Source organism: Dromiciops gliroides, chromosome 6, assembly GCF_019393635.1.
Source record: "Dromiciops gliroides isolate mDroGli1 chromosome 6, mDroGli1.pri, whole genome shotgun sequence".
Classification (NCBI taxonomy): Eukaryota; Metazoa; Chordata; class Mammalia; order Microbiotheria; family Microbiotheriidae; genus Dromiciops; species Dromiciops gliroides.
The window spans coordinates 156,885,454-156,896,225 of record NC_057866.1 but is presented as its reverse complement, the minus strand read 5'-3'; the positions used below and the strand labels follow the sequence as shown (position 1 = coordinate 156,896,225).

The 10,772-nt window shown below is 39.9% G+C and overlaps 1 protein-coding gene across 3 annotated transcripts in view; it reads left to right on the top strand.

The window, feature by feature from the left end:
* Nucleotides 1-518: 518 nt before the first annotated feature.
* Nucleotides 519-10,772, top strand: part of INPP4B (inositol polyphosphate-4-phosphatase type II B) — a 965,936-nt gene continuing 955,682 nt past the window's right edge. For 2 of the 3 annotated variants that reach the window (XM_043973131.1, XM_043973128.1), the window contains exon 1: nucleotides 519-799. The gene's annotated coding sequence lies outside the window, so the exon portion shown is untranslated. Of the gene's footprint in view, nucleotides 800-1,716; nucleotides 1,805-10,772 lie in introns of all 3 variants that reach the window. The other variant, XM_043973129.1, reaches the window with a different exon arrangement.

Here is a 10,772-nt window from a genome sequence, read left to right as displayed (position 1 = left end):
GCTCTGCCTTTCCCTTTCTAGACTAGGTCCCTCCCAAGGGAAGTGAAGACCTATAGCAGCCTCACTCGGCAGGGCAAGGAAGGAAGCCAAGGACGTCTTTTCTCTCATCTTTGGCCTGAGGGGGTCAGGGAACACAAATTTCACTATAGGACTGCGAAGGGAGCTGAGCCAGTGTCCTTGCTGCTACCGCTAATCTGCTGGTGACATTGGAAGAAGATGGCTTGGAGGAAGGAGAGGAAAGAGAGGAGGAGGAGGAGGAGGAGGAGGAAGAGGAAGAGATGGAGGAGGTGGAGTAGGAAGAAGAGGAGGGGGAAGAAAGTAGCATTTGTGCCAGGGGGTGTGTGAGCAGCAGCGGGCGCTTGTGACAACTTCTCTGGCGGCAGCAGCGCGTGTGGCAGGGCTGGCAGAGAGGACAGAGGGAGGGAGGGAGGGAGAGAAGAGGAAAGGAAAGAAGGGGGGTGGTGGTGGAAAGGGATGTGTGCGTGCGTCTCTTTCTGAGCCTGCTGCCTGTGCCCAGTGCTGCTGCCTCCGCCACCGCGGCTGCCCCTGCTTCTCTCTGCTCTGCTCATTTCCTCTTGGTTTTTCAGCCAGAGGTGCTGGAGACTCCAGTCTATAAATAGCAGGTTACAGCTCCTTCTACACGCACACACGCGCGCATATATATACACGCACACACGCACGCACACACAAACACATACACTCCGAAGGAGGAAAGTCGAGCTAAAAGTCTGTGGTGCTACTGCCTGTCTACACCTTCGGCCGCCTCTGCAAGCCCCCAGCCCCTTGTCCTTCCGGAGAGGTAATTCTTGCCTCTTATTTCCAAGGACTCTCAGGGAATATTGTCGGGGCTGCATGGGCTGGGGTGGGGAGGTGGAAAAGCGGTACTGCCCTGGAATGGGTTTAGGGGAGCACCGGTGAGTGTCCGGGGCTGGGGTAGGGGGAGGATGGACAGACGCCACTCTCTATTGCGCGGCAAGTTTCTCAGTTGGGCTACCCTGTTCACCACCCTCCCCCGACCCGTTCCTGCACCCTCCATCCATTCTTCCAACTGATGGTCTATTGGTCTATTGGTCCTTTCACCTGTCTTTGCTATCCGGACAGCTCCTTGCTCGACTCCCCCCTCCCCCCGATCGTGCACACACTCTCAGGTGTCTTCAGGTGTACCCATGGCTGACCTTCCTGGGCACTGCCCACCTGCACGGCTAATGCATGGATCTGCTGGCTATCTGGCTCTCTCTGGTGCTACTGCGTGCCATCCCTGTCCTAGACTCTGAGCTGCTGCATCTCAAACCGAGAGAGCTTGCTGGTGGGGACTCTCAGCTGCCAACCACAGCATCTATCTCTTCCTTGCTTCCCTTGTGTCTCTCCCCAACTCCATCACATGCAATTGTTGTATTGCACCCCCAACCCCTATTGCAATCCCGAACTCAATAGAGATCCCAAATGCACGGTTAATAGCAGTTGGTCTTAGCCTGGGGATCTGTATCTTTCCCCGTTTTCCTTTCCCCTGCTTAGACCCTGGCTTCCTAGCTCCTCTCACCCTAACTTAGCGGGAGGACAAGTACAGACTCCAGGGACTGATGCCTGTGTGGAACGACCGGGCAACAGGGCTGGCTGGTGACTACTGTGATGTGGAGTGGTTGCTGGAGTCCAGCTCTAGATACCTGGTTTGCCCCTCCTCCCTCCCCACCCGTCCAAAATCTCCTCCCACTTTAGTGGCTCCTGCCACCGCTGCCCCGGAGGAGATGCAGGAGACAGACCCAGGAGCTGCTGCTGGCTGGGGAGAAGACATTCATTTCTAAGGGTGAGGATGCGCATTTTTATTAGGCTGTTGCTGCTGTTGTCCAAAACTTACCGGAAAAACCTGGTGGATTTTTCTGATGCTGTTATTTTAAAAATGCAGACTTGCTTCTTCTCTTCTTTTCTCTTCTCCTCCACCCTCTTCCCCTCCTTGTCTCCTTTGAGGATTAGATGTATATTTAGGAATTTGTGTATCTCACGACTTGGGGGGGGAATGCATTCTGTGTATATTTTTCCATTCCCTTCAACACCGCCCCCCCTCCCGCAGCGGAAGAATTTGCTTATATAAATGTGTAGGTCTATAAAATGCCTCCCCTCCAAAAACCCCAAACAAACAACAAAGGCAAAAAGCAAAACCTAATGGAAAGAGTTAAGTGATTATTATTGTTGTTGTTGTTGCTATTATTATCGTTGGTTTAAGGCAGGGACCAGATAACCTTTTGGTAGGTGAGCTTCACAGATCAAAAGTTGGGCACCCAACAGAAGGTACTGGGAGTCTTCTTTCTAGTGGATTTTGGACTAGACATTAGAGGAAGCTGACTTACTGCAGACTACTGGGCTGTTAAACCATTCACCGAGGAAGAAAAAAAAATCACAGGCAAGGAAGCGCAGTTTATGTTGAGTAAGAAGTTCAATGAGATAAAGGTTGCAAGCAAGACAGGAATTGTCAGTTTACCCAGTGTAAAGAGCAAGGCATTATCTTGGTTATGTCAGTTTCAGAGATCAGTCCAAACTGAGCCCTGGAAATACAGCATAAAAGATCAATTTCCATATGATAAGTAGATTACAGCAAATGTGAATTTGGGAGATTTGTTCTAATGTTAAATTGCTCTTCCTATGGAAATGCCTTTCTAGTTAATTCTTTAAAATGTGACATAAGAAGATTGCCCTTGAAAGGTTATAAAATGTGCATGGAATACAGGCTGAAGCTCCCTCTCAATTGAAAAGATGTGTTTGCTGGTTAAAATATCTCCTCCTGTCCCTTTAAAAAGAACATTCTGTTTGATAATTGGGAAGTTAACACTTACTGATGGTAGGATGATGGCAAATAAGGTATGTTTCAATCCACATTTTGTTGCTGATATGGTATGTGATAGAGGCATAAAAAATGACCAGACAGACATTAAGATTTCTAGCCTGGGCATCTCATCTGTTGAAGCACAGAGCCAGAGCTACATGCAGAAAGTCTATTACAGAATTTGGGGTTCAGAAACCCAGGGCTCAAAATCACCCATATGGAGATAAGACTTTGCACCCAATTTCTGGGCCCAAACTGATGGAATGACTCCAATTTTCAGATCATTTCCGACAACATGCTGAAAGGGCAGTAGCTTATAATAGAATAATTCATTAGTGAAATTTCATGGATAAGTAATACCATTCCATTTTACGTATGTGAAAAGGAAAACCATTAACTTTAGGCAAAGGGCTTACTTCAACAGATACTCATTCTAAATTTTGTGACTTGAAGATAATTCAGACCCTGTGTGAGACCTTGGAGTGTCTCCCAGTACAAGGATTGTAAATCTCCATGTGGGGAGCAGAATTAACTTTCACCACCTTGAGGTAAAACCCAAGGGGGCGATTCTCGGAAAGGCAGAGCAAGAAAAAAAAAAAAACAAACCCTGCAAACTGAATTCATATCCCTTAGCAACCACATGCATAGCAGTTTCCAGGTAAGTATCTAACATCTGAGAATCCAAAGTTTTATTTTTTTTAATGGAATCATTATAATTAGAGAGTGAAATGCTTACTGAATACCCATCTCCATTTTGCCTGATTCACAGTCACTAATCCCTAGCTATTGACTACACTGAGAAATCACAAGTAACAGACATGCCAATAATACATTTTTACTCTTCACAGATATGGGAATTTTAATAAGTAGGGACACATACTATAAAATAACCACAAGTTAAAATGTTAATGTGTAATTTAGTATCTTGCTGTCTTTTTCTAAATTTCCTACCTTGTTTCACAGCCAATTTTATTTTGACATGCAAGTCTTGTTTTCAAGCCCTTAGGGCATGCATTTTACAGGTTATTTGACTAAATTTTAAAAAGTTGGCTGAGAGATCCTTGTGTCATGGATCATAGAGGAATTTTAGGATATACTCTTTCAGGATACACTATATGCATAGTGTTACATGCCTAAGATTAAGTAAAGAGAAAATTGGTGGAATAAATCAATTTTGGAAATGTTATTTTAATATAAACCTTATCATGCTATAATTATGTTCTGGTCCCTGGAGATTTATTAGTTATAATTATTTTCTTTAATACTTACTCAATATTTCTTTGAAATAATTCTGTTTTAAAGAATTTCCAAACATCTGATGTATTGATGGAATTGAGGTAAAGGGGTGTATGTGTGTGTGTGTGTGTGTGTGTATTTACAGCAGCTTTTTAAACCCTTGGCCAGAGGATGTTCTTTTCACAAGTTTTGGCAAATAAGATACATTATTTTAAACTTTTAAAAAGTTCTATGTGAGAGGCAATATGATATAGGAAATAGAGAACTGAACTAAGTGTCCAGAAGACCTGAATTCAGGTCCTCCTTATGATTCATACTAACTATGTGACTCTGGATCAGTGCCTCAGGAAGGTCTATAAGACTCTAACTTATAGATGGACTGCTGAAGGACTTTCCATTCTGGGACTTCCCAGAGTGTATGCAATTATAGGTCTAGAACTACAAAACAAAGTTTTATGATACATTCTCAAAATTCTAATTATCTTCATATATGAGATCTTCTCATTTATTGAAAAGATATTAATTGGGCATATTTATCTCATATTAGATTTTTTTCCCAGTATTATTTTGCCATAACTTGTAAACTCTGGAAGTGGACAAAGGAATTTTGAAATCTTCACTGACAAGGAGCATAATTATCCTGAGTCTTATTTTTGCCATTGTAAGCAGAGGTAGTATACAAAACTGTGTTTTCTTGGGTCATGCTTTTAAATATGAAGTACTTTTCATACAGTAGGCACTTAATCAGCACTTATCCAATGAATGCATGGAAACGAGGTGGCTAATCTGTCAATATTTAAAATGATGATTATTACTCAGGGATTTTTGCCTAGGATCCTGAACATGAGGCAGCTAGGTGGCACAGTAAATGAGAACACTGAACTTGGAGCCAGAAAGACCTGAGTTTAAATCAGTATGTTCAAAATATTTTTGAGATATTTATTTGCTCAGATATTTATGAGCTGTGTGGGAAAGTCACTTACATTCTTTCATCTTCTGTTTCTTCATCTGTAAAATGGGAATAATAACATTTACCTCACGGGATTGCTGTGAGGACCAAATGAAATAACCTATGTACAGTAAAGGATGAGAGATTTGGCAATGATCCAGTTGGCATGGTCAATGTACTGGATAGCTTGTAATTGAATCTACACTTTATTTTGGGCTATGTGGACATAACTAATGATGAAAGAATCCTATAGGACTTATCTAAAGGATTTACTTAAGCCCCAACCCTCTTAATTCTGGTGCTTTACTTCTATTGATTTTTTCTTATTTATCCTATGTATAACTTACTTTTTATATATTGTTTTGCATCTTGTCTTTTGCCATTAGATTGTAAGCTCCTTAAGGTCAGGGACTGCCTTTTGCTTCCTTTTGTATCTCTAGTGCTTAGTATGTGTTTATTGATTGACTGAAACCTGCAGTCCTGATTTTTTTAGACTTCAATTTTACTGGAAAGAATTGTGGTGATCTCCCAAACTTTCCTTCTAGCAATTTTTATAGCTGGTAAGCACCCCTGTTACTGTGAGTGAGTTGGAGGGAAAAATGAGTGATATTAGGTAAATCTTTGGATCAACACAAGCAGGAAGAAATGACATACAAAGTTAGAAAAGAAAATAGTTGAAATGAAAGAACAAAGCACCTGAAATTGAAATGATAACCTGTAGAAAAGTGGAGATTATAACTATGCCGGCAACAAATGTTTTAAAGTGTTATTAGTAGTTATTGAACATCATCAAATGTCTTTTTGAACATCCTAATGCACTAAACTAGCTAGATGACTGCACATTCCATTTAGAGTATGAGCGTCCATCACTTTCATGGTAACAAATTCAGCATATTTGATACAGAGAATGAAAAAAAAGTTACTTCATTTTTTGGAGGGGAAACATTTCATGCCTTCACGACCCAAATCTGTAACTTTTCATATTTGCTAATACAACCAGATCTTCCTTATCTTAATTTATGTGACAGGCCTGGTTTTATTGAATGTGTAATCTCATTTTCTTCCCAATAGACTTCTTCTCTTGAAGCAATTATGAATAAATATGTTTCAAACCTGTCTTTCCAGGGGGAAAAAATCTGCTTAAGAAATACAGTGTATTCAGATCCTTGAAGACTCCAATCTCACATTTGGAGTTAAAAGATAGACTCTACACTAGATGGCAGTGTGCAATGCTGAGTAGCCCGAGGTCATTTTAATGGCAATATATTCGTTTTCCAGCTTTTTTTTTTTAATAGCTTACTGTGGAATTTTTTATTTTCCTTTAATGAAATTAAAATCAACAGGCAGCTGAAACCCCTGCAATATGTTTGGAAGACCTGTTACTTGTGAGATAGTGCTGGCTTCTTAATTAGAATATATGCCTTAAAAGATGCTGTATTTCTATGTTGTATTTGGTTGCACAAGGAATTGTTGTGAATTGTCTATGGTACACATGCCCAGATTCTACTTACAACAGAATAATGGGAGAAAGGGAGGGGAGAGAACTTCATAAGATGAGAGAGAGAGAGAGAGAGAGAGAGAGAGATGGAGAGACACAGAGAAACAGAGAGACAAAGACAGACAAAGATAAAGACAGAGACAGAGAGAAACACACACAGAAAGAAGGAAAGAGACAGAGAGACAGAAACAAAGACAGAGAGAGATATTGTAGTCTGTCTCTAAGCTGGCACAGAATGACCCCTTTCAGGTCAGTTGTTGAACAACCATCAGCATCACGATTAGTTGGCTCAATATGGGGTTTAAGATGATTAGATTGTGAAACATGCATTTACATCAAGATCAGTCTCCCCCACCAAACAGAGCAGGCCAGGTTCCATTTCCAATGGTAGCAAACTAGGCCCATTCCCCCTTCCCTACCGTCTTTGGAGTCAAAAGCCCTTCAGTTTGACTCCCAGTGTGATCTCAGGAAATTACACCAGTTTCCTACTCTATAAAAAGAGATGATGGTACTAGATAACTTTTAAAATTCCTTCCAGTTCCAAATTCTGTGCTCCCACTTCAACTTCTAATCCTCCAATAGTTCTGTGATCTCATAGATGACAGTATTCTCTCCAATGATTCAGATTGTAGCTTCTGTCCTATATAACTCTCCTCTATATGTTTGCCCATAGAGGATCCACCCAATATGAAAAATAGAAAGTACTCCAATCTACCTTTGGAAAAATACTAGAAGCTCAGGTTATACTCTGTTGGTCACTGATCAGATACCCAAATACTCTGTGGAACAATGAAGTCTTGCCTTCTTAATGACCACATCAAATCCACACTTGTCATTCTCTAGTTCTTTGCTCAACGATGGGCTATTAGGAGGATGGAGGAAATTTAATTGACCATATGATGGTTGCTTCAAATGTAGTTGATATTTAGATAAGGAAAATAATAGGTCACAACAAAGTTAAGTCAGTTCTGACATCTTAACAATAGACCAGGATCACTGTATGATCCATCCATTCTGCTACCCAATCAACGGGCCAGGAGAAGTCATTCTGAAACCCTGTGTCAGCTATGCTGTGGCCTTTTTATTCTCCTCATATAAATGCAGTTCTAGAAGAACCTGATTTGGAGGAATGATCAAGGAAATTAGCTAGGCATGATTTGGGCAACAGGTATGGGAAGAAATTTGTCTACCTGCTCTTTGTGAGTAAATGCATAATATGCAGGAGTTTTTGTTAGTTGATTTGAGGAGCAATAATACATTTTAGTTTAAATGTCAGAAAACTTGTTATTGGACAAATTAAGCAGCTGAGCCAATTTCTGAAAGAGGCAATGGAACCAAAAACATTGACAATATACTTCTCTTTAAGATCATTCAGAAAGTGGCCAGCAAGCATTTATTAAGTGCTTCCTATGTGCCAGATACCATGGCTAATTAGCAGAGGCATAACTAGGAACTCTGGTGTCTGGGGCATATTCATGTAATAGGAGATAGGCCATAGATATAGAGGATAGTCTACCCAAATTGAAGCAGGTCACACCACAAATCCCCCAGGAAGGTGTAGGGTAGGGAATGGCAGAAGAGAAAGAGGAAAAGGATACATAAGGGACCATGTTTTCTATATCTTTGTCTAGCCCCAGTTGCCTAACAGAATGCCTAACCTTCTTAACAACTATTTATTGAATGCAAAAATGAATGAAAGATTTAAAGCTCTCATGTGTATGTCTATAATCACAATATGTTAGGATTGTAAGGGATCTCAAGGATTATCAAGTCTAGTCCATTCATTTTACTGATAAAGAAAATAGCAAACATAATTGACCAAGCCCTGTCTCTGCCTATCAACTCTGTGGCTCTATATCTAGATTTATTGATGAACATAACATTTGTGGCTAGAGGACCATTAATTAAAAATAAAAAAAGTGTTAGCCTTTGGGTGTCTTTTTGGTTTTATCTTAATTAAATGCTCTCTCCCATCCTCTCCTTCCTCCCCACCAGATTAAAAGAAAAAAAGAGAATACTTTAATTATCTCTATACATTCCTTTCTAACTAGCAAATTGGATTCAATATTCTGTCAAAAGAATTTGGACCTGAAGAGTTAATAACATGCTCCATTTTTCTCACTCATAAATTTGATAGGGAGTCAAATTCTTCCTTATTTTTCTTAACTCTAGAATGTGGTTGGTCCAGGAACAACTGTAGAACCATTTTGGAGATTTTAATGATAGTTTATATTTCAAGGTCATTTTTCAAAAGGATTGTGTTAAGTGGTCAATTCAACAAATATTTATTAAACATATGCTATATGAAAGGTGCTGGGGATACACTGATGAATATGACTCAGTCTCTGCCCTCAAGGATCACAAGAGCATTGATCTAGAATTGGCAGGAACCTTATCAGCCATCTAGTCCCACCCCCTCATTTTATAGATGCAAAATAGAGGCCAGAGAGTCTAATGGCTCAAGGTTACACAACTGTTAAGTGGCAGAGGTGGCCTTTGTACCCATGTCTTTTATTTATTTATTTTTTTAAATTTATTTATTTATTTATTTTTTGCGGGGCAATGGGGGTTGAGTGACTTGCCCAGGGTCACATAGCTAGTAAGTGTCAAGTGTCTGAGCCAGGATTTGAACTCATGTACTCCTGAATCCAGGGCTGGTGCTTTATCCAATACGCCACTTAGCTGCCCCTTTTTATTTATTTATTTAAAAAAAAATTTTTTTTTTCACCCATGTCTTTTGACAACAAACTGAACATGCTTCTCATTGTTGCCTCTGGAGTTCCCAGGTTAATGAGGAAGGGGAATAGGAGGGGTATGTCATGTATATGAATTAATATCATCTTGATTTCCTTGATTACTTTTCTCCTCTTTCTCAGTGCTCTCTCTTTTCAAATCATCTAGTGATTACATCGATATGAGTATATATAGAATGTAGATAGATACCTCCAAGAAGGTAGGGAGTATTTTCCCCCCTGCGTTTGTATCCCTAGAGCCTATTACAATGTCTTGCACATAGTAGGTGCTAATTAAGTAGTTATTGAATTTTGAATAGAAAGCTGGACATGAAAAAGGCAAAGGATAACAAAGCAAAGTGGACGGAAAGATCACAATAACCCTTGCTAATCTCAATTTCTTATTTAGTTAGTCATTCGTTTGCACATCTCTCTATTGGGGGGAATGAGTGGCACATTTATGCTTAGAATAATTCAGTGATTAAAATATCTGTGCCAATTGGCTTGGGGTCCCTTGGATGCCATTAAAGCTTTTTAGCCTAAAACATATGCTTAACTAATTATCAGAGATATCATTAGGAAGTCTGGTGAGTGGGGCAGATTCACCTGAGAAGGGATCGGTAATGTGTAATATGTGCAGAAGATAGTCTGCTCTGGTCGTTGGAGTCACACTAGGCAACCTTTGCAGGAGACAGGGTGGGGAGAGGTTGAATAGAAGTAAGTAAAACAGGAGAGGTGCTGAAATTGGGACTGGAGCCTTGTGGTGGAAGGTGGCCCTTGGGAAATGAGTGGGAACTTTGTGGTTCATCGTCTCCACGCCCCCAAACTCCATCTCACAATGGTACAAGATGAATGGATAACTGAAACATCTGAGACTAGCAGGTTTCTGCACTCCCTTGGAAAGAAATCTTATCTGTTGGATGATGGCACCCTGGAATAAAACCTTAGGCAGTAAGCCCTAGTTATAACTCTGTTCATTATTCATAAATCTTTCTTCCTCTGAGTTTATATAACTGGTCACAATGGTACATAATGTAGATTTAAAAAAGACTTACTAGGGTAGATCATAGGAATATAGAGCAGGAAGGGACCTTAGAGGTCATCTAGACCAAACTTTATTTTACAGATGAGAAAATTGGGATATTATTAGTTTTGCTGTTTCATTTTCATGATATAGACTGATATATATATATATGTATATATATGTACACATGCACACACACACACACACACACACACACACACACACACACACACACATATATATATATATATATATATATATATATATATATATATATATATATATATAAATTCAGTGAAGTGGTCCCACTAGACCTAAAAGTGAGTTTTTTCCCTCCAATTATTGTGCTCAAAATCTTGCCTGTTTGTCTGGAATTATATTTACTCAAACAAGCCTAAAATGATACTCTCAGTTTAAACAGTTAAATCACCTAATTCAACAGTGGGTTCAACTTGTTGAACAGATCACTAATGAGTTGCCATAAACTCTCTATAAATATGCATTACTATTTATAT